We start from the raw sequence: 21,522 nt of genomic DNA, 5'->3' as shown, positions 1-21,522 counted from the left end.
GTGCAGGCATTGCCAGAGGGTACCATTTGTAGTCGCATTTCACATCAGACCCTGCTGGGTCCTGGGGTCATTCCCCCGCTTCCCATCACGAGATGCTGAAAACTGTGAGCACCAACCCTGAGTCATGGCAGACCTGTGCTGCAGGGGTCCTGAGGGAGCTGGAAGTAAGAAACATGCCTGTTTTGTTTCCTTCCCCCTGAGTCATTTTATTGCAATATGCTCCAAACTGTAAGATGCTTTTATCTGTAGACCGCCCACATTACTCAGTGTTTAACAGGCATTTGCAATCCAGTCTCTGTTACTTTGTCTAAGTAACACCTTGTCTACGCTGGGGAAGTAGGATGTGTGAGAGACTAGGTGTTAACTGACACTTCTCAAATCCAGGTTGGAGAAGATAGTTGCCATTTTAATATGAAGAAAAGAAGAAAATCTACAAGTTCACTGAAACTTTCAAGTTAAAAACTAGTTCCTTCCCCTAATGTAGATATGATACGGCTTTCAAATCAAATCATTAAGACCATTTTTACATTTATTCTTGGAAAAGGCTCTAATTTGGTAGGTCTTCTCAGCTTGTTTGCCCTGCAACTCAGAAATGTCCCCTGGGGGCTCATTAGGATAGCAGAGATCCCAGGGACAGGTATGTCTAGGCTTCTTTCTCTGGGTCTTCCTCACACAGGACATTCATGGCAACTGGGCAAGAAAGTCTTGCTTCAGTAACTGTTTTCCAGATGAGCTGAACACAGCAAACAGTTGTGATGGTGAATTAAAAAAGCCTTGTGAAAATACCAAAATCTGGCTGAATGAGCTCCTGTGCTCCTCTCACTGTCATACATTCATCACCAGCACCACCGAGAAAGGAGCAGCTGGAGAAATATTTCCCAGAGGCAACAGATCTGCCACTTTCTTTGCAGGAGAAGGTTCATAGCTCCCATTCAAATCACATGAAACCAAAGCCATTTAGATCCATGTTCAGAATCACAGGAAGAATAGTAACCTTACATGTAAACTGACAGAACATTTACCCAGGGAAGCAAAGAATACGCCACTACATGCACCCTCCCTTATGTACTGCATATAGTATGTACAGCACAGACTAGACATCTGTTGCCTGAATGTGTTAATGTGCAGTCTGTGTATGCTATCTCTAGGTATGTGTTATCTGCTGAATAGTCCCTTAGGCTTAACACGCTGTGAATTTATCTCTGATTCTGCTTTCTTGTAGATAGAAAATGAATGTGTTCTCCGTCCCTACGTGAAAGACAGGCGGAAAGCCCCTGAGCTCAGCACGGCTGTCCTCTCTTTCCTGTGAAGCTTCTAGGCAGCAAGTCACAGAAGAGATCACAAAATTACTGATAGGCCACAGCACTCACTATCAACTGTTTTCTACCTAAGAGTATACCTCAGATACGTCCTTAATTTATCAATTAGTAAAAAAAAAAAAAACCAAAAAAAAAAAAAAAAGAAAAAAAGGAATGTAAACATCAGTGGTGCTTGCAGGAGATAATGTAGCATCCACATGCATTTCCTGAGGCAAGAATTCATGTGGCTGCCAGAGGTGGAAAATTAAATGTAACAGACCTTGCCAATGTTTTAATAAGAGGCCAAGTATATATTAACTCAGCAAAGCATGCATTTGATTTCTCATATTTCAATATAATACACATACCTCCAAATAGAATAAATATTTGATGGTGGAAGGATTTATTTTTGACTAATTAGGAGTGACCATCTAGCTTATGTTGAGACTCCAAGCATATAGTCCCACACTGTAGAGGTGACTACCTTAACGCCACCTATAGAAATGTACTGTAGTGGAAAGCAACATGTGAAGCATCATATGGTAATGATTGTCTACACGTCAGTTATACAAACATCCCTATGTATAAATAAGCTATTTTCCAGTAAATCCAGTGTGAGAAGTGATGCTTTACCTAAACTTCACTTCCTGCAGTCAAAATCCATTTTATTTAATTTTCATCATTATAAGTTATTGATATAGTTATGCATTTGAGCTTGAAAAAATTCACTTATGACGATCAGTAAGAAAGATGCGTTTTTTTTTTTAAACAAATTAAATCATGTAATTATTTTCAGCCAGAGACAAAACAGAGGCAATCAATGTTCAATTAAGTTTTGTTAGGACAGCTTTTCAATAAATGCAAGAACTGTATTATATTTGTTATGGGGCTTCTGTGTAAAGTTGTATTTTCCCTCAGTAGGTCTTTGAAATGTAACAAAGGGCATTGCAGAACTCTGGACTGTGAAACTTTTCTTTTTCCTTCCTCTCTCATCCTTTGGAAAAAAATACCATTGATCTACAAAGACTAATTTGAACACTAGGGTTTATTAACATTAAAAATAGAAAAGTATTTTGTTAGCTTTCTTATTTTTTTATTTTAGGGACATTAGCTTTCACTAAGCAAAGAAAAACTGTAAGCCATGTCAGTACTGGATTAATTGAAGTCACTCAAATTAGGCCATTACTTTTTTAAACGACCTTGAGGAATTCAGGTGCCCTAAATTTCATACTTACATATTTTTCTATTGGATGCAATGCAATGCAAATCTTCCTTCAATAATTTCATTTTAACAGTTCCTCAATAGCTTGGGTCATTTTTCTCATTACAGTTTTGGTTTTAGTCTTTGTTTCTGTCAATCTTAAAGCTGAAAAAGGAGGAGGGTATATACACACATATACTACTAAAACAAAAAACCAAACAACACCCACCCCCCGCAGACACCACACTCTGCACACAACTGAAAAATGCTCCCAACACTGCTAAAAGTAATACCTAAGTAGGGGGGGAAGGAAGACAGGACAGAACAAAATTTCACTGTGAGTCTTTCCTTTTACCATAATGTGTCTCAAATCTAAATATTAGCTTCAGCTAGGTACTTAGGAGGACCTGAATGCAAAGCAACCATTAATTTAGCCTAGTGCCTTTGCTGTGAAGTTGGTGTGGACCTGACTGTTCTCAAGAGCAGAGCAGGTACTCGTGCAAATCCCACTTGACAAACTGAAATTAAGAAAAACTATACTATCAGAATTATAGCTAGAAATGAGTCAACTTTCATGTATAAAGTAAAGATAGGAAAAGTCTATGTTAATATTCCATAAGAAGTAAAGCACAAAGGATTACTTCCTTGCAGTCCTCAGAAAGGCTAGGGAAGGAAGGGATTTGGGATGGAAAGAAATATAAAAACATTTTAGTTGGGGAATCTGATCAATGCCTAGCCAGTTGGTAAATTTTGAACAAACACACATATCTGATAAAGAACACAGTCTGTTCACAGATGACTCTTAATTAGTATAAAAAGCCAAAATCTGTTGAATAAAATTTTTATAAACGACTATGTTTCATCTGGAATAGACAGATAGTTATATGGTTTGTTATTAACTGTCATCTGCTGAATATTCAAGGTCACATAAAAAGAGATTTTGTTGTCTTGGTCCAGTTAACAAATATTATGAGAGTTATCATCTTTTCTGTTGGTCCTGAAAGAGGTCTGAAGATCTTAGAAACTGTATATACTGTGTTCTTTATTTGTAGTAGTCCTTCCTGGGACTGACGTGCTTTGTGGGTAGGCTGTGTGGGATCTTAGCTTTGTTGCGTACAAAACAATTATTCTGGAAGCGGAATCAGGGCAAAATTTCACTGGGAAGATAAAATAAAGGAAACCTCCCATACTTGGGCTGCATGTGTAACAAGTTGGCACAAAGCACAAAGAGTAAAGGGGGATCACCCACAAAATGCCAGGTGGCAGAGCAGGAGTTACACCATGAACTGGAAGAGCAGTGCCCAGGCTTGCAGCTAATATCGATATGCATTGGAGAAATCATAGAGGCAGAGTTCTTATGCTCTTCTTCAGACTCAAAATACACTGCCTTAACCACAGGGTGGTCAAACTCTGCATCAGGCTTCCCGGAGAGGCGGTTGATGCCCCAAGCCTGTCAGTGTTTAAGAGGCATTTGGACAATGGCCTTAATAACATGCTTTAACTTTTGGTCAGCCCTGAAGTGGTCAGGCAGTTGGACTAGATGATCGTTGTAAGTCTCTTCCAACTGAACTGAATTAAAAAAAAAACAAAACAACAAAACAAAAGAACCGCCAAAGACTTTGAGCAAATGTGCCCATCTGGCTCTGTACAAGTTTGTGTAGAGATGTGCTAGCGACATAGCATGTCCTTGGTAAACAATGGAAGTCACATATCTTGCAGTGTCTCATGTTAGAGGAGACCAGACAAACTTGGAGCACAACAAACTTGTCTCATAGGGTCTTGCAAGGAGCAGGGCAGAGGCCAACATGCTGAACTGATGAGTCATTTCAGATCTGGGTTCCTAAAAGTAAGAGCTAAACATTATTCTGGCAACTAAATGACACATGAAAGGTAATGAACACATTTACCTTACTGTGATTTTGGTGGAATTTTAAGATATTTGGCTTCTTATAAAAAACAGAGCACTTTTATTTGGATGCTTAACTACCTAATTATGGTTTTATCTTTGGACACATAGGAGAGAAGATGCAATCAATTCTCTATTTCTGTTTTGTCACCGATTCCTTGAAATATTTTTTTTTTCATTTTCTTTAGTGATGGCTAATCCTCTGAATAACCATGCCAAACTAAGATTCTATGAAATACTTTTTGCAAAGGGTTTAAACTCATTTGTTTAAACTCATTTGCTGTTATTGGTTCAGATATTTTACAAATATCGCCAGTTCACTCCCTCTTATAATCTATTTATAACATCGCTTACATTATCCAACCACAAAGATAACAAAATTATTTAACAAATTTCACTTTAAGGCACTGCAAATGAATAACACAGATTATGATGTCTCTAAATTTAATTCGTATAATGATGGTGTGTTCAAAATCTGTGCACTAACTGGCTTTTTCTCTTCATATCACCTTCTTAATATGAAGTGCATTCTATTCATTAATATTGTATGACTGAATGAAATCCTCAGCTCTTGATGGTATAAAGAGGACTTTTGTTCATCCACTACGCTCATTATGTCCAAATGTAAGTCACAGGCAACAAGTCAGACTAGTAGAATTCAGTTATTCTATACAAAAGCATCCAAACACCCATCCCTTTCAGCCCACAATCAAACATGCAGCTACAAGAATTTCTGAATTTGTGTTTTCAGAATTGACTACCTGTTTTCTAGGCAATTCCAGTTGCAGCTGACTGCCTGAGGGAGAAGCCAGGAAATGCTACCTGGTGACCAGAAGAAGCAATTGTGGATCAGGGCTGCAGGCTTCACTTGTCATGGGCTGCCTCAATGACCTTGCTGTCTCTATGTGCAAGCTAATATGACCGCAAACAATTTGTGGAAAAAAAAATTCATCTGTGTGTGTTTTACCAAACCACAAGAGGGTCAGAAAAAAAGAGGCTTTGTTTCAATCGCAATTAAAACCCAATTTGTAATTTTCATGAGACAGAATGATAGGCTGAAAAATTTGTCACATACCATAATAAACGCTTCATTCAACCTACAAGAAGTAACCCCATCATGGTAAATTATTTTTTCTTGTATGGCTTCTGCTCCCAGGAAACCAGGTATTAAGCTGTTTTCAGACAGAAGTGGGCCGTATGTGTAATGGTTACCCCTTCACTTCCTACTTTGATGTCTGCATCTTTGCAGCAGGGAGGCAAGTTCAAGAGGCAGCTAAATACAGTGAAAGGAGACATAGGACATAGAGGGAGGATAGCAGAAAAGCTATCAAAAAGACACAAGATAAAACAGGTAACTCCGTTCCCATTGTATGTGAACTTTGACCGGATGAAGCTCCAGTACTTGTCAGGTAAGGGTGAGGAAGGATGTATTGTTTAAGAAAAGGGATCTTTCCTTAACAGCCTCCTGAGCATCATGTCACCAGTCTATAGAAAATAATGCAGCACTCTCTATGGAATTGCAAGTGCTCTGCCCCTTGGCAAGAAGGGAGGAAGCAGAGCTTTCAGTGGGGCAGCAAGGAGGGAATATTTTACAATATGCGGGTTCCACACCAGATTTCAAAACGTGCTGATAAACATTTGACATCTTACAGTACTCATGAAGCAATAAATGGAGCTCACAGGGTTGCAGACTTCATTTTCAGGATGTCATTAAATCAGAAAGGTTTTGCTTCCATTCTTCAAATGGTTTTTATTTCCCCAAGCAAAGAGATTTAATTCACACAATTATATTTGATGTATTTTTCCCTGAAAAGCTAGGATACAATTACAGTTACGAGTTCAGATACCCTGCTATTTCCTTTCTGAGCATGGGGAATTCTATGGGTCTCCCAGATACTGCTGCTGTGTTACATCTGGTGAATGTTACTTTTAAATTGGGATTAGTGTACTTATATTCTTGTATAAAACCACAGAGAGAAGTGAAAGCCATTCAAAAGCTGGGCATTCAGCAGAAGTCCCTCAAAAATTTGCACTAGACTTCTCTATCTAAGGCATTAACAGGATGACGATTGCAGTAATATTTGTATGCAATTCTTATTTTGCATAATTAATCAATCATTAATAGATCATTAGTCAAAAATTTATTTATTTTCACTAGCAAAGTTGGTAAAATAACTAATGACCCTTCTTCTCCTGGAATAAAGATTATATTGAATTTAAAAGGCTTTGGGTTTTGGGATTTTTTACTTACTTTTACCAACATACCTTTTACAGATGTCAACTCAATGGCTAAAGGAAACCAAAACATTAATTCAGCCATAAAGGCACAGGTTCTCCTTCATATCAGATGCCTAAAACCTAAACTTTAGCAGAGTAGTCCCCTTTTCAGATACACTCTACACCACCAGTGTCTTCAATTTTCTTGTCTGTTTCTGGGAGGATGCCATATTGTTCTTCAGTGTTCAAAAAAAAGTGTCTTCCTTTTGTCTCTCCCTGTGTGTCAGAGCAGTGGGTAAAGATTTTAATTAAATTTACTTTCTTGGTTCTCCATATCATGTTATGTAAGCACATTAGGGCTTTAAGAGCTTAGTGTCAAAGACTCAGGAATGAGGCTGGCATGCACAAATACAACAGTGCCACGGTGAAGCTGAAATATTATGAGGAGAAATGACTGCACAAGGTGCTGACTCACTCATTAATCAGGCGCAGGGAGAGTCTCGGAGTCGCTAGGTACTGGGCAGGAGAGAGGGGACTGAGCAGTGCTGCCAGCCCTACGCCAAGTCTGAGCTTGCAGGTCCAGCCCACACACCATGCAACTTGGGAGCAAAACAAATGGAAACTGATCTCTGACTGCTCCTGTCTTTCCCAGTCTACAAACTTTGCTTAGCAGACACAAGAGCCTGAAGCTCACTTCCACCCCCTGCCCTTTCTGCCACTCCCCATGGACATTCAGACTCTCGCACAGCTATATGACTCCAGGAAAAGCAGATTTGAGATGTAAACACCAAGTGACAATGCACATAACTCATGCTCACACTGTGGGAGATGACAAAGCTGTATTCAAATGTGCCTATCTCCTTTCTAGTGACCCAAAGGAGCTAAGCAGGGGATGAGAAGAGTGTTGTTTCCCAAAGGCTGGCTGCAGCTTCAAGCAAATGGGAGGAGTAGGCATGCCTGATGTCTGTACCTGACAGTGCTGGGACAAGCAGGCAGAGCACATTTGGGTGAGATATTATATATTCACAAACACTCCCAGCTGATGTGCAATGCTGCAGCCGCTCTCTGCCTTTGGAAGAGATTAGAGCGAAGCTGGAGGCCTTTGCAGCATCTGGCAGCGTGGCTTTGCCAGCACTGCGTCAGTGGAGTGGGAGGCAGGTGAGTGCAAAATAGGCCTGTGGTGGAGAAAAAGTTCCTTTTCCCCTTCCTCATAAATCTGCATCACCTGCTCTGTCTCTTGTATTGGCTAGCAGTAAAATAAAGGACTTGAACGGAAATATAATGCACCACCTAAGGGCCATGCTAACAGCACAGCTGTCTGCATGCCAGCCACCCCAGGAGAGGGCTGTTTCTTCCTCTACTAGGCTGCTCCTGGCAAGGTGTAGCTCCGTACCATCACAGGTTTGCAATGTACAGAGATTGTCTCTATGTCCGATCAGTGAGAGCTGAAAGAAACCGATCACAGAATTGAAAAGTTGCAAGAATACATGTCCACAGAAAGTGTTTATAGCACCAGGAAAAAGAGCAGAAAACTGGATAACAAGCAGAGAACTTCCTCTACAAATTTATGTATATGGCACATGCTGTTAACTACAGGTCTGGAGAGATCCACTTATAGCAGATGGTTTGACAGAAGCTCACCAGTCTAATAAAGCTTCTGTAGGGGATGACAGTATGGCCTGAAGCCTCTGTGTTTCTTCCCACTGGGCTAAAATTCTTCATAAGGAATTTTACTTAAGAAAAAAACCTAGGGTTTATGGCCCTATGAGAATGATTTGCTGAGATTCTTTCTCCTCTAGACAAGTCTGAAAGCTAGTATTTGAAACCTCTTCTGCACATATCCATTGCTATAGGCTGTTAAAGGCTCGGCAGGAAATTTTAGCATTCCTTCTCTTTGTTCCTAACTTTCAGTGGAATGATCATGATGAAATAGCTCTGCAGTGAAGATTGCTTTTTAATGAAATAGAAACTGAAGGATACACAGAGTATAGCTCAGTGCAGGGTAAAAAAACCAGATCCCTTCAAGACGAAAAGAAAGATCCACGCCCCTGATATTTGTATCTGTTCTTGCAATGCAATCAGCCTGAGAAATACAAGTCACAGAATGTCCAGCAGTGAAGAAACAACCAAAACTTGACAAGGAGGCTCAGTTGTAAGGTTATTGATTACCTCATTTTGGCTATTATCTTAATTCCTGTCATTTGGAATTAATAGACTGGAAAACAACAGAGAAAAATAACTGTCCCTATTTGAGATAAATAAATTTGTGTATCCTGGACTCCCAGGCAAACACAATTCAGTTCAAATGGTTTGTAGTTATGTCCCGTCCTTCTCATGGCTGCATTAATGCTCCATACTGGGACTATACTTACAACTGCCATAATGCACATGATTACAAAGGTTCATTATTATGCACATTCTAATGAAGTTGTTTGACATTAACTCCATCATGAAGTAAGTAAGCTGTAAAGATATTTAACCAACTTTGTTATCATTTAAAAAAACCCAATATTTGGCCCTCTAACTTATGGAAATTAATCCCCAAATAAAATACTGCGATCACCTATTGGAAGACTCATGGAACTGTCCAGGAATCTAGCATGGAATGACAGCAACTTATTAGTACATATGGTCAAATACCCAAACGTAAAGCTAGAAATCAATAAAACTCTGCTTGTGATTCCAAACTTGGGGAATCTGTCAAATCGGAAGCAGTTTAGGCTTAAAAAAATCTACTCTGATTCAGATAGTTAGGACATAACACTAAATGACATGTTCATTCTAGAAACAGGCAACGTAGAAGATAGTCTGAAGTGATTCCAGTGCCTTTCTTAGAGACAGAGAGTAATTATTATGAGAGCTTGACAAATAATTATTATGATTAATTTGTTTTTCTTAAAAGCTGAACTGTGTACAAAATGCTTGCAAAATGACCACAACATATTCTATTATTTATTTGAAAGTATTATTTAATTTCTGCAGCAAGACATTATTTCTCAGCTCCTATTTTAATTAGAAATGAATATTTCATCTTATAAACGGGAATAAAATATGCCAGCTGGTTTTCTTTGTTCTCTGATTGAATGGTTTGTACGTATAATCAGCAAAGACACTGATTTCAAATCATGATGTAGCATTTGAAATCCATCTTATTATTTCATTGGCTGACTAAAATTTAATGCTGACAAAGGCATTTGAACAGCCAAACTCAGCCTTTGCATTTAAAGGATATAGGCAATAGCACATTATTTTAATGGAAGATTCACAAACAGGGTGAATGAAAAGGAGGGCTTTTGCCCTGTCTGATCCTGATTAGAAGCCATACTCTGATCCAGCATCATGATTCCACAATCCCCATTTATTCTTTGGCTTTGATTGTTACTGTTTGTTAAATTATTTTCTCTTCCTTTCTTCTCTTCCCCTTCTCGGGAACATGGCAAGAGGGAATTAAATTTGTTACTCTTACAGTGTGTCCTATAGCGTCTTCTGTGAGTCCCAGTCCAACAATAAACTACCTGAGCCTCTTTCTCAGACTCTGCAAGGTCCCACAACTGCCCATTCTCCCAAAGCCTCAGGCACCAATTTAATGTAATTGATTATTATCACAGAGACCTTGGATGTGCCTGCTTCTCTTGCTTTCTTTACAGCCTTCCTCTAGTGCTATCCTGGATCCTGGCCCAGTCTCTCTAAGGACAGGATTCCACAGAGCCCATTTTCTATATGACTTGAACTCCTGTGGAGAAATTATTAAAAAGAAAGAAAAAGCAACCTTCAGTCTTCCCCTCTCCCTCAGGTAACTATGTAACCTTGCTGCCTTATTCACACACTCTATTAAAGACATATTTAGAACTGCTATTCTTAACAGATCTGTTATTTGGAACAATTCTAGCAGATAATGAATTGCTGCTACTCTTACATGAGACAGGAATGAACACACTTAAAATTAATTTACAAATTTAAAGAAAAATTTGCAGAATTTTATGTTATTTGGCTAGCTTTAAACATGCTTTTCAGTCTTAATAAAAAAAAAAGTTGAGTCAGACGCTGTTACAGATACCCTATTATAACACATAATGATGAGAAAATGAAAAGCACAGGAAATAGGACTGATTAAATTTCAAGTGTCATGCTTTTCATATGAAGCCTGAGACTATCTGAAAGAAAGAGACAGAACTCAGTAATTGTGCTGCAGCTTTCAGAACATTAACCACCTTAGAAACTTAAATTAGGAACTTGAATACATATTCAGGCACCTAATTAATTGGCTTGATTAATACCTGAACTTCTCTATCTGCTGTTGAGTCCATGGGAATTATGGGAGATCAGTACCCTTAAAAATCAGGCCAATTTTTCTAGGTCTCAGAGCATGCACTTCAAGAGCCTAATTTTGGGCATCTTCAACAGAAAATGCTGTTTCAGAGTTGAAAATAAGCAACCTTCATATTAACCATAGAAGGTATTACCACCGAATGGGGCAAAGAAGTTAATAGAAATCTAGTCTCAGTATATGTCAAATATTCGGCACCAGTACAACATCCAAAACTATTATTCGGGGTCTTTAGATCGGAGTGGAGAAATATGATGAAAATAAGAAAATGCACATATTCATTAACCTGTCCGCTCTGGAGATCTCTGCTCCTATCTGGCATGGAGACGGCAAATGGAATAGATCACACAAACTATTCTCTGTCCATTGATCTGGACATGTAGGCATCTAAGTACTAGCTCATGTTTGTCAGCGTATGGGCATGAGATCCTGAGGACTTCAAAAGTATATGTCAATATCTCATATTACCATCAGACCAAGCACTCCCCTCATGGCAAGATACTGGCAGGCACAGACTAGCTAGCCTAACTGGGCTTGTCCTATTTTAAATTCCAGTGGTTCTGTATGAGTCTGAAGAATGGTCAGGAAGGACACCTAATATTTATCATGCTTTAAAGCGCTATTGATTTAAGATGGGTTTCAGCATTCTTGCACGACAGTGTACCACCCATCAGGCAGTATTAGTAGTTTCCTTTTTCTTTCATTATTATGCTAAAAGAACAAATCACTTTTTCCTCACTTCTGTTCTTAATGTTAAGGTGATATTAAGAACACTAGCATTAGCTGCCTGAGAATAAATAAATATGAACATCAAGGTGTCTCCCTTCTGCAGAAATACAGCCCCCTCCAAATTTCTCCTTTGCCAAGATTACTGGTGGTTTTGTGGTGGTTGTGGTTTTGTTCTTTTTTTTTTTTTTCTTCTTTTTAAAATAGACCATATCCTCACACAAGAAATCTTCTGTCTGAAGGGCTAGCTTCCTGGAACCACAAGGTTGCATGCTGATGGGGTGGATTTCACTCATTCAATGTGAGTAATTGCTGCGTGTTCAGACTACACAGCAGCCCTGCAGCCATGCAGTTGCACTCAGACTTCCCTTGCTTCCCGGGATCAAAGACAGCTGCTGCAGCTGCTCTGGAGCTGAGGAGCAAAGTTGCCTCTGCCACCCTAACTAGTGCCTAGTTGCACCACGTTATAATTTAACAGAGCACACTCACAGGTTTTGGTTTAAATTAAGCGTAGTTTTCAAATGATTGTTACCAGGATCCAGATACTCCCTTGTAACCCTTGCAATATTCAATATATTAACCACAAATACACAGATCACATAGATCCGCTTTATTTTCTCCTTAACTGAACATATGCCCAGAGCTGTATTCGAGTACAGTATCACAGAAAAAAAGCTAAGCTAAGTTTAGAAGCTTCTGAATTACATCTGCATGAGGACAATGCATCACTGATTAGCAGTGAACTAGAGCTAAGCAAATCAGAAGATAAACTAAGTGGCCTTAGTCTTTATTCACACATTAAATTCAACAGAAAACCAGAAGCAGGATTCTTTCAGATCTGAAACAATTTTAAAAGCACTCGTTGTAGCACACCTCCTTTTTTAATGGGTGTAGCCAAATGTGACAATGTAGGGAAAAAAGCTATCCAGCCCAGACAAACCCAAATTATTAAAGTACTTGAGATCTCACAAGAAAATGGTCACTTGTGATGTGAATTTTTAGACAAAATAAACCTGGAAAAACAGAGTAAACTGGCATTTGCAGAAAGTAGACAGTTCACTGCATAGCATGATCTGTAGAGTGCTACTGCTTTGAAGTGAACGGCCCTGGTTTTCCATCCCTATAGAGCTGAGCCTGCATCCAGAGCTAAATTAAAGGTTTGAACTTGCAGGTTCCTCCAAAGCTGCCTTCTATTATATGAATTCCAAAAATCTGAGCTGAAGAAAACCTTTGGAAATCATCTTGTCTCACACCTTGCTGTGCTGCAGTGGCTCAGCCAGCAGCCTAGCCGAGTTGCAGTAGCTGCTTTCATTATTTTTCTCTAGTTCCCTCCACACTAGCAGACTTCTGCGCTCCCCCAGACCTCCCAGTATGAGTGGGAAAACAGAAGTTTATTCTGGCAGCACTACTCTTTGGAGCACACCCCTTCATCAGATTATTCTCCCTATGGGTACCAATACAGCTTATTCTGAGTAAGAGAGTTCATGGTTTGTATGGTTCAAGTTTTACTACTCAGGCACATAATTTATTGTTCTTTACATCATTGCTTGCCCAAGATCTATTAAGAGGAACCCATTTATTTTAAGAACTCTATTGTCTATTTTTCAGAAAATATCCTTGTGCGGAAAGGGTTTCTCTGGGCTGCAGCTAGACGTGTGTGAGTGTGTGGGTTTGTGCCTACACGTTAGCCTCTGCTGTATCTCCTTTGCCCCTGTATTTGTGGGGTAATGCTGCCAGTAATGAGAGCCCATAAAATCGCAAGCAGAGTTTAAAAACTTTCCACCCACAGGTAGATGAGGAAAGGGAAGATATGATCTAATAAAAGACCATGGAGGGCTGACAGAAGGCAGTTGGCCTTGTTTTCAGATCAGTCACCTGTGTTATTTCATGTGGTTTACTTACTGATTTGGTTAAACGCTTATATCTAAGCTAATTGTTCTGATGCATGACATGCACAAACAATTGATTTCTAGGAATAAGTCAATTGATTTTAACTGTGTGCTCTCTTCCTCACCATGCTTCTGATAGTTCAAAGCACCTGTGACAGTCTGAGTAGTCAGGAGTGCCCCCGTCACTCTCACAGGAGACAGGAACCACGAGGAGGCACAAGGGAGCATGATTAATACGTCCTGTTCCTTTGCAGCACCATTGGTTTACTTCAGTAACAGAGAAGGCTGAATGTTACAAGCCTACCCAAGGACTGTTTTAATCCCAGAAATGGAAACTTTGACTGTTGAAACCCACAATGGAAAATGTAGGTGTAAGTACTAGGTTCAGAAAACTTTTGCTTTATCCTGCTGTAATACGTATATGTTCTGCAAACTGTCTTCTGTGCTGTTTACAGAGGTGTATATATACTGCTTCCTTCCTTTATTTGATGAGCTCATTTTTTCATGGATCCCAAAAGAAGAAAAATATTTATTGTTATTGTATTTTGATTGACAGCCTGGTTTAAAAGCATTTTTGGAACTATAAAATATTAGATAAATGCAGCTGCTTTCTTCCAAACACAGAAATAAGAAGCTAGAAGCAAATGAATAAAAACTTGGCCATAGATAATGTTTACTCCAAATAACTCATACGTTTTATCATAGATAAGCACATCATTAATCTTCCTCTTCTTTAAGCCTTAAAAGCTGTCTGTAACCTTGTCTGGGAAATAAAATGAGACTACCGGTCTCCTGTTTTACCTGCCGTGAAAAAGTCTTGACTAAAAAGTGCAGCAACCAGAGTTCTTTCAGACAAGCTGTCCCTAATAGACCTCATTCTAGGTGCCCATGAAAATGAGATCAGTTTTGATCACTACGGTGGGATGAATCCTAGGATCTCTTGCCTCATACCGAAGACAGAGAGAGTAACACAGGACTCAGCTCCTTCTCTATCGCAGGGTACTAGGTATACAGTGGGAATTCAAAGCAGGGGTTAGGGATGGCGAGTCACAGGACACACAATGTACAATACATTTTGAAGAATTCATGGCATGTCAATAGCTTGATTCCTTCTTCAAAAGCTTATGTTTGTTTCTCCTGTATACCGCACGGGTGATTTACAAGCAGTGACTGAACTGGCAGAGTGTGTGTGCAGGCTAGTGTCTTATAATTAACTTTTCTGATGCATTGTAGTGGAAGTAGACCCTACTGTAGGTGCTTCTGCTGATGCAAAGTCTCATGGGACAGTTGCTCCATGGGGGAGCCTTGCAGATGTTGAGATTAAAGGAATGTTCTCAGAGAAGTGCCTGCAAGCACCTCTGACACAGCAGAATGAGCCTGAATAATACTGCTGGATCTAATTTGCCCAACTCACAACATAACCTGAAACACTCCGAAAACTACTCAGATCAGGTCTCACTGAAAAGGCATTCACCCTTTCAGCAAAGTGTAGAAGAAACCAAGTATATGTCCTGGAGTGCTTTGTCCACTGATATGAGAAAATGAGGGCCTCTTGTTATCTCATATAAACTCATCAAAACTTGAGTCTTGACAAAAAATCCTTGATTAAGAGAAGCTCTGAACTACATTACTGGTGGACTGGATATAGTCTGAAAGATGCATTAGCCAAGTACAAAACTGTCTGAGGATTGGAATAGGTCAGCCGTCAGTCTTCTATCTTCCTATCTGGTGCAATAAGCACAATCAAGGAGAACTCACAGACAAATGCAGGAAAACAAACGTCATGACAGGCGTGAGTAGAGGCTCTGTAGATCTTCTAAAAAGACCTTAGTATCCTATGTCAGAAATAAACTCAACCTCAGTAAAACTATAAGGACTTTGTCTATGTCTAGGTGAAATAGAACCAGTTACTTTTTAATGAGTGGGTGATCATGGTGGCAAAAACTTAGGGATGGTTTTCTGAGAAATCTTAACTAGACACAAACAAGACAAGCTGGCTTCAGAAACATTTATTGAAATGGTTTGATTTAGTATCTTGGGTATAATGACCCACAGACATAACTATACTACTCCTCTACTTGAACTGGTATGCTCATGTAACACTGCACCGCTCTTCACATGTGTTGCTGTGTGGGCCTCTGATATCTAAAACACCTCTGCACCATGCTCCGCATTTCTTTCAGATTATGGCTATACCAAGCAAAGTGAATGATTCAAAGTCTTTACAGTGACAGAAGAATCTATATTGTCTGCAATTTTTGTCTCAAGAATTATGATTCTGCATTATTCATACCAAAGCATAAATGCCTTTTTGGGAATATTTAGTCTTCCTCACAAGCTCTTTTCTGCTATCGTTATTACATTCTGCCCATGATTTGACGTGGTATGAAGATTTATGGTGGACATCCAGAACTACTTAGGTCTGACAAAAGCTTATGTCCTCTTTCTGAGCGCATCTACTGGCACAGAAAGAAGATGGGAAAAAGATACAACTTCTCAAGATTAAATTTGACACAAGAATATGGTGGCCATACAGATCCTTGTCAGGAACGAAGGCGAGCAGCCTTCTGGGTTGTATTGATAGCACAGCCAGTGACTGCAGCATGTGATTACCTCCCTGCTACCACCACCCTTTACTTTGTGCTCACCAGGTTGCATCTAGGATACTGCATTCAGTTTGTGAACCCCCAATACAGAAAGACACTGATAACCTGTAGCACATCAGAGGACAATAAAGGTGGTCTGGAGCTGCCGTCCTTGCCCTTTGAGGACAGACTGAAGGACTTGGGCTTGTTCAGTCTGGAGAAGAGATGGCTGCAGGGGAACCTTACAAAGTCCCTCATACCTACAGGGTGGTTATCAAGAAACAGAGACTGGCTGAAACATGGTGAAACATGGTGGGAAGATAAAAGACTATGGGCATAACTTGAAACACATGATGTTCAGACTGGATATGAGGCAAAACTTTTCATATTCAAGCAGTGGAACAGGTTGCCCAGAGATGCTCTGCCACCTTCATCCTTGGAGGTTTTCAAGGCCCCAGTGAATAAAGCCCTGAGCAACCTGGTCCAAAGCTTACCCTGCTTTGAGCAGGGGGTTGGATTACATTCTTCTTGCGCTACCTTCCTTACTGAGTGATTCTGTGACTCTGGCTGCACTCAGACTGATTGTTTGAAGTTCTCTTGAACTGAGACGGGAATTAGCAGATAAAGCAATCCTTATGGCATGACCAAGGTATGAGTAAGCATCCTACTGGGAACTTGGACTGTGACCTCCTTTGGAACAAAAATAAAATCTACATTTCTTGTTCTTGTCTGCCTCAAATACGTTCACTGACAAATAATCCTTCCCTTCAAAGATCAATTGAATCGATGAATGAATCATGAATTGCCCACTTTGTTCCACTTCGCTCTGTTGAAAAATGTCTGTGCTGATTGCCTGCCAATGTATTTTGCTGTCCCAGCAGATGAACTGCTGTGAGAATAATCTGATGTTTGATCAGTTCCATAACCAATTTCATAACTGTCTCTTGTGGTGCAGAGGAGTACCCATCCCACCCAATTTACATCAACTACAGCTGTTGTATTATCTGCCAGGAGGTGAATAAGGCGTTCTGTAAAAGAGCAGTTAGACCTCCATACAAGTGTTTCCACTGCCCCGAGTTCTACACCATTTCTCCGTGAGTGTGACTTGCATTTAATTCTGGCATATATGGGCTCACCAAGTCCAACAGAGAAATATATTTGTCACTGTAGTTTTGTGGGGAGAAAAACACTTCCATTTGGGCTATTTCTATCAGATCAGGGAGGAGAAAACATCCTACAGAACTTGTTGGAAGGGTATCTGGACTCTATTGCCTGACATACACAATCACCTAATCTTGCTGTCAGCACACAAAGTCCGTACAATCTCCAAAATGTGAAAAAGGCTGAATTGTTTGATGAATGGAGACGAGTTGTGACTGTTTCTTGGGGCAGTGCCTGAGGTTGTGTGCTAAGGGAACTTAGTGTCAGGTCGATACCGATTTACGTAGCTTCTCAGTATCTCAAATTCAGAAACAGGTTTCTTTTTCCGTTAGTGTTAAAACTGCTTTGTCCTGACTTTTCATCTGAAGGTCGTGAAGAATGGTGTGAAGGTCTGAACCTTGCAATGAGTCAGGGGTCCATGCAGAACATGCTTTCTTTCCTAAAGAATGTAGCTACTATGTGGAAAACATTGGAAGTACAAACATGGAGAGTTTAAGAACAAGATCTCATTACTGGAAGTGGTTTTGGCTTGCTAGATATCAAGGAAACTACAAGAGAATGGTCATATACCAATATCTCTTTTCTACTGTGGTGAGTTGACCTTGGCTGGCTGACAGGTGCCCACCCAAGCCACTCTCTCACTCACCCTCCTCAGCGGGACAGGGGAGAGAAAATAAAATTAAAAATTCATGGGTCAAGATAAAGACCTTTTAATAAAGAAAAGCAAAGGCTGTGCATGGAAACAAAGGAGAACAAAAAGATTTATTCTCTACCTCTATCAGCAGGCAATGTCCAGCCACTTCCCGGGAAGCGGGGCCTCAGTATGTAGTGGTTGCTTTGGAAGACAAATGCCTTAACAGCTAATGACCCCTGCCTCCTCCTTTCTCTTAGCTTTTATTGCTGTCATATGGTATGGAATATTCCTTTGGTCAGTTTGGGCCAGGTCTCCTGGCTATGCTGCCTCCCAGCCTCTTGCCTACTCCCAGCTTACTGGCCTTCACGGGGGATGAGGGGTGGAGAGACAGCCTCAGTCTTGTGTGAGCACTGCTCAGCAGTGGCCAAAACATTGGTGTGTTATCAACACCTTTCTAGCCACAAATACAAAGCACAGCACTATGAGGGCTGCTATAGAAAAATTAACTCCATCCAAGCCAGATCCAACACATCTACATGTAAGAAATTTCCTAGACTTGAATCCTATTGTGTTGAGGAAGAATATCTCCTATAGCAGACAGAGAGAGAAAAAGGAAAAGAGGGAGAGTGAGAGAGGCATTCTGTTATAAGAAGCATTTGGCTACAACATTAGCAAAGAATGAGTCAAATATAGATCCCACTCATTTGGCTGCCACCCAAGTGGGAAAAGTAAGTTATCTAATTTTTGCAAGAAGGGATGATCCAAAAGAGCAATCACTGCAGAACTCTTGATGATTGTCTTCTCTTCCCAAGAATTTGTGCTACTACCATATAGTCCTAGTACATCCAGATAAGCTATTCTGAAAATGTGGCCAATTGTTAGGCATCCCACAGACTTCACAGAGTAGAATGCACTTGGACTTCTTCCTTCCAGTAGTGCTTAGACCAGATAGATATTTCTTCTAAAAAAATATGTATGTACATTCAGAGCTCAGTGTAACATGAGAATTCCTGAGGACAACATCAGTCTTCTCAGGGACAAAATGAGGGAATTCAAGCAGTAATTCGTAGCATCAGAGAAGGGTGATTTCTAGGAACTGGCTTTCCCTTGCTACACAGAGAGCCTGCAATCCCAAGCTAGTGCTGACTCAACAGTAACAGGGTGTGAGAAATTGCAAATGCAGCAGCTGTAATTGCTTGAGGAGAAGTCCTTGCCTATCCATGAATGCTAAAAATTGAACTTCACATTCCAGTGGCAATTCTGAATGAATCACTCAGTAAAGCGATTAGGCTGTATATGAGCAAATTATACTAGGCAGGCAGTAATTGAAGACTCGCAAATACAAACTTTGTAATTAATCTCCTTTTCAAAACAGATAGGTCCAAGTATTCTGAATCTTTTTTAATAAGGTATTTGGAGAAAAACACTGCCTTTTCATTTTTTTGTTTCTGGCTGCTCCTAAGGAGCCCACTGCTGGGTAAATACAAATACACAATGCACCCCTAAATATCACAAGTATTTTTGTCCTTGGTTTTCTTTTTCATTAGATAGTTTCCTAAGATGTTAACTCTCCAGATATTCAAGATGAACTTATGCAGTCTACTGCCTTTGAATCAATTTCTGTCTATACAAAAGTATGGGTGTGCTTTGTTCTCAGTAAGGACTACCACTGCACCTCTGGAATACAGAACACATCAGGACCAAGAGGTAGTCACAATGCATGCTAATAATGTGCATGGACTCCTGGGACCACAGGGGACTCAGCTTTTTCCATAATGCAGGACATGTAACAATGTACCTTGTTACAGGAGTATTGATGGAATACTGTGAGGTAAGAGTGAAAGCTCTTAGATATAATGGAGTTAAGGCGCTTGATACCAGTACTGAATACAGATATTTTTCCTGGGGTGATGCAGTAGTAGCAGCAGTACTTAAATCTGTAGTACCACAAAGAAGTCAGAACTTTGTCTATTGTCACTTTTAATGGATTTCCAATATTAGTGCTTATTATTTATTGAGCAGCATAGATTCTCTCCTTCAAATTTGTGCACAGAGATACTTTGTGAAGGAGGGAAGAGGCAATTCAGACTCCTTTTTTTACAGAGAGTTTGTGAAAAGGCCTGTCTCCAAACCTGTGAGAGGTAAAGGCGGCAGTTTTTTGGCAATGTCATACTAGACCTCCTTGGAGAGAAAGGCTCCACCAGCAAGCTTTGAAGCTGTTAGTATTTGAAGTGACATTCTTAACCCCACAGAAAGGTCAGATAAAGATATGTGTGCAGAAAGGTCTGGTGATGCCAGACAGTCACCAGTCAGCTCTGTGCAGTCAAAGAGAAATGAATAGAATATTTATTGCCCCCAGACTCGCTGAGGACATGTAGGTTTCTTGATTCTGTAGGTATGACATTACTGGGTGTAGATACCTTGTGGTACTTCCCTTTGGTGATTTGAGACATTTATGAACTTCTTAGTTGTGTCTGATAAGCCTGAGGGTTATCAGTGGTTCACCACCAAATTTAAGAGCTGGTTGCTTTTCAGCAAAGCCTAAAAAGTATCACATGCTTCGAGGCTTCATGCAAAAGCTTTTTAGAGGAGGGAAAGACTTTTAAGTGTCTGTATTGTGACTATTAACTGTCAGTCTACAAGTAGAGACAAATGCTTTTGTGTTTCACTAGTATTACCAGAACCTAGTGGTTCCTGTCTGATAGCTGACACCTTGAGAAGCACAGAACACCAGGGCAGGCATGTAACCATACCTCTGCAGCAGCCCCTCCAACAGTGGCTTCCAGTGGCTTCAAACCTGAGATGTCCTGAGCCAGTTTGGGGTGGGTTCCACCCCCACCCCCACCACCATTCAGCGGTCCTTACTGGTTTTCTTCCATTAATTTGTTCAACTGCTTTTTGGCTCAAGTACAATTTTAGGGTCTATAGCAACCACTGTCTGAAAACTCTTTTACGTATTTTGTGCAGAAGTAGCCCAGCTTGGCCGTTTTCAACTCACCACCTGGTATTTGCCTTTGATGTAGCAGATGAAGAATGACTATGCTGGTTCAGACTAAAGTTTTTAGTTTCATAACCAAACAGAGGCTGGATAACAAACTACCCACGTTTACAACAGCTGCTGAGATTTCCTCAGAAATGAGACCTTTATATAGAGTATCAGCATGAAATTTATTTACATGAATGGAATGACCAAAACAATACAATTTTAAGCTTCTTTTCTAAAGAAAGAAGGCTATGCATTTGCACTGTGCATCCATCATTCAACCTCCCCTTAGTAATTCTGTCATTAGTGGCCTATATTAACTCCTCTGTCTGAGCTGAAGCAGTCTCAAATCCACTTAACTATATATACCATAAATCAACATTTTGGTAGAGTCCAAAATTAATGACTCCTTTGAAGAAAAAATATCAATATAACCTCAACATGTATTTAACCTATCCAGCTTGCCATTAGTCCCTCAGCACCCAAACGGGCCAGCCTGTCTACCAGTCAGTAAATCAGGACAGTTTTGAGTCAATGACATGATATGTCTCAGTTGTTAATAAGACAAAAGGGGGAAACAAAAGGTAATATGGAA

General features: G+C 40.0%; 1 protein-coding gene across 2 annotated transcripts in view; it reads right to left on the bottom strand.

Annotated features, from left to right (window-relative positions):
- The window catches only part of GRM1 (glutamate metabotropic receptor 1), a 195,573-nt gene that overhangs the window by 47,984 nt on the left and 126,067 nt on the right, over positions 1 to 21,522 (bottom strand). The gene's annotated exons all lie outside the window — the stretch shown is intronic.

The sequence above is a fragment of the Phalacrocorax carbo genome, chromosome 3 (genome assembly GCF_963921805.1).
Source record: "Phalacrocorax carbo chromosome 3, bPhaCar2.1, whole genome shotgun sequence".
In the NCBI taxonomy this organism is placed as follows: Eukaryota; Metazoa; Chordata; class Aves; order Suliformes; family Phalacrocoracidae; genus Phalacrocorax; species Phalacrocorax carbo.
This window is presented reverse-complemented; position numbering and strand designations above follow the sequence as displayed.